We start from the raw sequence: 6,744 nt of genomic DNA on the forward strand, positions 1-6,744 counted from the left end.
TGAGTTCCTAAGCTTAAAACTTTAATTTGGTCATTTTCCCTAATTTGAGCCGCGGCCCGCCCCCTAGGGTTGTGGCCCGCTGCAAGGTAGAGAGCACGACTCTCTTATTTGGGAGACGTGGACCATAGCTCGAGCCCAAAACCCATAAATTCTCAAGCATTTTTACGAGCCAATCTCTTCAAAATCCACACAAATCAGAGCTTAGACCCAGAATTCAATCCACAATTCATACCAAAGCAGCATAACTAATAAGGATACCCTAAAACTCACCCCAAAAACTCATCAAAATCCAGAATCATATCCCGAAGTTCAACCCTATAGAACCCCTAAACAACAACAGGAACTCAGTAAAATCAGCAGTAATTACCAAAAGAAACATGGAAACAACCCTACCTCAACTGATGATCCAGCCCTGAGCTAAGTTCAACTATTTCTAGCTTCAATCCCCTTTGAATTCCAAGCCTTCTCTCTTGAATTTCAGCAACAAAACCTCCTTAGCCCATTGAGAGAGAGAGAACCGTGAGGGAGAGAGAAAGAGCTAAGAAGATGTTGTGTCTTTCTTCTATTTTCTGGTCAGTTCTAGAGTATAGGTTAGCTTAAGTCTATCCCCAGCTGTAAAATACCCAAAATGCCCTCAAGTCTATCTTTAATCCTTTAATGCCACCAGGGCAATCCCGTCACTTGCCACATCCCGCTAATTCCTCGAGTGTTCCTATAAATCCCCATTTAATCGCGACATACTTAAACAATCACTAAACCACTACCCATTACCCAACAATTCTGAATACATGCTATGTACCCACCATACCCCTAGGCTCCTCCCGAGCTAAGTATACGACCCCGTTGTGACTATTTAGCTATTACGCTCCCTAGGACCGTCTCGGATCGCACATCTCAAATATAACCCCATAACACTGGGGTCTTACTCACAATACAAACATAATTATATTTATGCCCTCAGCAGGCCAAAATTACAAACATGCCCCTATTCACAGAATTGGGCCCGCATGCATATTTAATACACATAAACATGCATGTATAATCACATTACCACACAATTCATTATATCACATAATCACGCATATAATCCACAACTCGCTCATGTAATCCTAATTAGGCCCTCCAGGCACTGTAGCCAAGACACTCAACATTTCTATCAAATTCAGGACATTACAGTTATCCCCTCCTTATTAAAATTTTGTCCTCGAAATTTATTCAAATACCTCGAGATATTAATCCCGCAAACCTGACTATAACCTCAGAATCAAATTCTTTACCTTGCCACTACTTGCAATACCTTCACAAGAACGATGATCTTAATCTGTAAGACTTTATTTCTTTTTATCAAGAATTCCACTGGCTTTTCCTTACACAACAAGTTTTACTAAATTTCCAGGGTCTCCTAACCCAATCAGGGGTTGTACTCGTCACCCATTTCTTCAACAATGGCACCAGTAACATCTCGTGAGCCTCTACCCATACTGGGGTAAGGCCAATTTGTAGGCCCCTGGCCTAATCCCTATTAGGACCTCACAAATTTACCAAATCTAGAGTCAAACTTTTCTTTCCTTTCTGATCCATCATATCCTTGCTAGTTCATAACACACGGGGAACACAAAGCCCACACTCCTAGAACTCCACATTTCCATATCTAGACTTGAAAACTCTTATGTCCTTGTAATAATGCAGACATTCCTGCCTTAACGATCCTTAATAATTTCACTGGTTTTTTGAGCCATTTCTGAACCAGGATTCTCCCTGTCCCTAGGTTAAGTTTCTAGAATAAGCATTTCTCATTCCCTATCTCACAATGTCCTACTTAGAGTCACTCTATAACCCTTTTTTTCCAAAACCTGGGAGTCCATGGGTCCCAATCTGATACTATCAACCTCGGTGTCCAATGGAGACGTACGGTCTCTTTTCGTACCCACTCCCTCTTTAATATCTCACTCACACCTAGGGCTGTGCAGAAACGATCCGATCCAATAACAAACCGACCGATCCAATGTCAACCGACCGCTAAAAATTGGATATCCAATCATGATTGGATTGGATCGGATGACATTTTTAAAAATCCAATATTGGATCGGTCGGTTCTTGGATGACATGTAAATCCAATGGATCCAACCGACCGATCCAATCCAATAATGATCCAATACCATCCAATTAATATTCAGATAAAAAATATATTATATATTTTTTTTAAAGTTAAAATATATTATATTTTATTACATTTACTGTTTACATATATTATATTTGATGTACTAAACTTTTTTATTTAATTATGATGTATTATTGTAATTTTATGTTGGATTCCTACAAATTATTAAGACTTATGTTTTTAAATTTATGTTGGATTCCTACAAATTATTAAGACTTATGTTTTTAATTTTATATTAGATTTGTGTTGTAAACTTCTAAATCATTACAATTAAATATTTTTATTATTTGGATGAGTAATTAGTGTTTTTATAATTGAAATAATATATTTTTTTAAAAAAAATCAGCCTAAATAAAGGTTTTAAAAGATCGGATGGATTCGATTCGATCCAACGGATAACCAATGGATGCATCCAATGGATGGAACCGAACCGATCCAATCATCCATTGGATCGGATTGGATCGGTTGGTTCAAGATGATTGGATCGGATCGGTTCCAAAAATCCAACATCCGATCGGATCGGATCGGATCGGATGGGCTTAAAAACATTGGATGTCATCCAATGAACACCCCTACTCACACCAACCATGGTGTGACAACCTAGTAGGTCAAATTACAACTTTTGCATCCACTTATCTCACCTGTAATCCAAGGTGGTCCACCCCTAGGGTCCATAACCATATCCCTTTATACTAACTCCAAGATACACTAGTGTCATAATAGCCATTCTGGCTTCTAATTATCATCTCTTGTTGACTAAACGATTAGGTCGTGCGCCTCCTGGCATACAAATTGTAGCCTTAACACCCATTCAAACTTCCTGAATACAATAATCGTAAGGGGTGATTTAAGGTTCATCCTGCATCTCCTCCTCAATAGTAGCATCTTTCAGATCACTTATCCGACCTACATATCTTAACCCATCTATTTCAAAGTGGTAGGATTCTTAACCTTTCCTACAAGATCTTATTCCTGTGTTTCACTGTTCATTCATAGGAATATATCCACCAATTATCAATCACAAGTTCCAAACCAACCCCGCTCATTACTTCATTCTAATTGTGGCTAACAGGCACTACTAGCAACTCAACATCCAATGTAGAACATCTAAGTCCCATGCCGAGCATATATGTTCTTATTCCTCTTTACATCATGAACCATGAACAACTTCTGTTTCCAATCTACGCACAGGCACAACCTAACTTATAACATATTGCACCATAATTCCATACTTTAAGCAAGGACGATGTCCTTCGCATCGTTCTGTTGTACCAGTTCATTACGTACAAACTCTAATACCACGACGTATGAATTACTCTTTGTTCCAACTTCTGAAAATCTAGTACGCAAATATCCATCCAGGAAAACTTTCTATTCTCATGTTACTCCAGTCAAAGTGTGGTTGTCCTCGAAGATGCTTCAAGTAGTAGCCGATGTGTCCCACTGGTTTCACTGTGCTTTTTGCCCCTAAGGCGTTCCTTTAGTAATTTCCTTATGGTTTCCATCTTAATTACCTCATACATGATCCCATTACCGCCCATAGCATGACCTTGAATGTCTTCTAGGGAAATCAAAACTTGTCCCTCTTGGAACCTTACCTATAACCCTGCTTCCTTAGCCTTGGTACTATCAATGAAGTTGTTATTCATGTTATACTTCTAACTGGGAGTGGTCTGAAACATCCTTGATCAATCTGAATATGAATTGTTTTTACCATCCATGTACTCTCTGTTTGAACTTACCTAGGCTGCTGAAGCATTGGTCAGTTTAAAAGTCTTCACTGATAATCTATTACATCCTACTTAACGTAAGAAGCAATTCTTGGAATGTCTCTTGCCTTGATCCTCAGCTAGTTAATTTTTGAGAGCATTATCCTACCCTCGCAGCCAGGTAATTTAACCTTTATTCTAGGCAATGGGTACCTATCCTTAACAATCACTTCTTTGACTGTCCATATGCGGTACATATCCTTGTAGACTTGGTCCTTTTCTTGAAAAACGGTGACATGTCCCATGATAAGATGTTTCGTTCGATCAACCCTCAAGTCGAACATTTCTTCAACTGAACCTTAATTCTTCCCTTTGAGCTAGTGTCATTCTTCATAATGTCCCGGATACCTGTTCTAGCACGCTCAATTCCCTAGATGTGATAATAATCCCAACAAATCTTTGTGAACCCACCTGAAACCTTACCAACCGATCCAGTGTTTATCTAGTCTAATTGTTATAACCTTAGTGGTATCTTCCTTAACAACTAGGCATCTCGTAACTGCAACCGGGCCTTTCCTTTTAACCTCAGAAGTCACCATCATACCTTTCAGTCCATGGTTGTCCCTTATTTGACAAACAAATCCATACTTAGGTTTACCTCGAAACCCTCATAGAACCAGCTTAATCAGTTCTTACCAATTTTCCCAGGTAGATGCTAAAATCTCAAGCCTCACGGTGTGACAATCGTATAGCATGTGCCACACATCAATGTCTCTCTTGAGAGGTACGCAGCACCAAACTCAATCAGCTCAATTTATAATCAGGAACAAGAACTAGAAAACTAACTGGTCGCCTCCTAAGGGCTAGCCTCAGGCTCTAACCATATCGAGACAATCACTCGAGCTAGGGTAGCACTATCGGTACTATTTGGTCCTCCTGCATTTAACTTTGGGCAGTTCCTCTTGATGTGCCCTACCATTCATCATTGAAAACATGCCTTTGATCAGAATTCGCCTAGCGTACACCAAATAACTCCTCCAAACCTCATCGCCATCCTAGCAGCCGCCATGAACACTATGAACTCTCCTGTCAGAACCAGGAGCAATAGAACTATCAGGGGTCTTTCTTTCCTGGTTACTGGGCCTCCGCCCCTACGTGATCCTGCAAATGGGGATACCATTGCCCGAGCTCAGGTAACAACCTCATATACTGGAGCGATCCTAACGCCCTTGGCCATCCCAGGGTTCAATCCTCAAGTGAATTACTCCTTCCAGCCACGTCTATTGGTACCAAATCAAATGCGAATTTGGTCGATCTATGAAACTCACTGACATACTTTGTCACTGTCTTACTATCCTGAACCGAGTTCATAAACTCATCGGTCTTTGCAACTCAAACTGTGTCACCGTAGTGCCTCTCGTTGAACCATTGTCTGAGTTTCCTTCCAACCCATCATGACAATATTCCAGGCCTGGGATACAACTTCCTACCAGGTTCAGGCATCCTCCCGCAACACATACGTGGCACATGCCACTCTATCATTGCATTTCACTCCTATATAGCCGAGGACGGAGCTAACCATGTCCGTCCACTGTTCAATTCTGCGCGGGTTCAGACCTCCCTCAGAAGTTTGAGGATAGCACTTAGGGAATCTTCCATATAATAATTCCCATCTGTTTCCACCCTCGGGTTAAGTCGTAACCGGTGCCATTGTTGCCAACTCCCACAAAGCAGCGTTCCCTGATGGAACCTGATGTCTCAATTGTTATATTATTTTATAATGTAATGTAATATTATATTATTTTATAATATAATATTTTAGATTAAATAAATGTGACATAGAGTGTCACATATTGTAACATATAATAGAGAGTTACATTATTTGGATATATGTGAAATATCCAAACATGTAACATATTTGGTGTTACAAATTCATCACAAATTTGTAACTCTTAAAATATCACCCACTATTGTGTAGATTTGTTGTTACACAATATTGAGATGAATTTCTTAAAGGCATATGAGAAATGGTTGATAGAGATGTGATTTTAACTCCCATATTGTGTATGGAAGTTACAAAATCAAGTGGGAATAAATTGGAACGTTTTGGAAAAAACTAAAAAAATTTGTTGCTAAACTTGACTGAGGGCCGCGGCGCCTGGAACAAGCGCCGCGACCCTAGTGGCTGACAGCTTCATACAATTTCAGTTTTTATCCAATTTTGAACGATTCCAACAGCCAAGTAACTCCCAAATCTCTATTTTAATTCCATAAAAAACCCAATTAATCATTGGTAACAGCCATGGGGGTTGGTGGAATTTGAAATTCAAAGGGTGTCTCTAAACTCTATAAATAGGAGCCTAATGCTCACTTGTAAGACACAACTTTTCTATTCACTAGAGCACTTGGCTAGAAACACCTTGAGGATTGATTATTCCAGAAAGCATTTCCTATAATCTGTGAGAGATCCCTTAGTGCTTGCTCTTTCTTCTTTTCTTCTTATTCTATTTACTTGTTCTTTTGTTTAAAAGTTGTAACCCTTTTATTTCCTTTGTTCAAACACTTCTAGTTTACTTGTATCTTTTTGTAATAGAGTTGTACTTTCTATTTCTATCATCTTACATCTCCTTCTCCTTTTATTTGTATTTTTCAGTTATAGATTTGTAACACTTTATTTAGTCAATCCTTGTCTATTGTAATATTTTGCATAGAGTTGTAATATTTTCTTACCATTTCCATTGAGGCAATACATATTTTCCTAACATTCAAAAGCTTAACCCCATTGTTTGTTTCAATGGAAGGTGAGACTATCAAAATCATGAACCAAGACCTAGTAGGGTGGAATAGGTTTCATGGATTCAATTGAACTTGGTG

This window comes from Humulus lupulus, chromosome 3 (genome assembly GCF_963169125.1).
Source record: "Humulus lupulus chromosome 3, drHumLupu1.1, whole genome shotgun sequence".
Classification (NCBI taxonomy): Eukaryota; Viridiplantae; Streptophyta; class Magnoliopsida; order Rosales; family Cannabaceae; genus Humulus; species Humulus lupulus.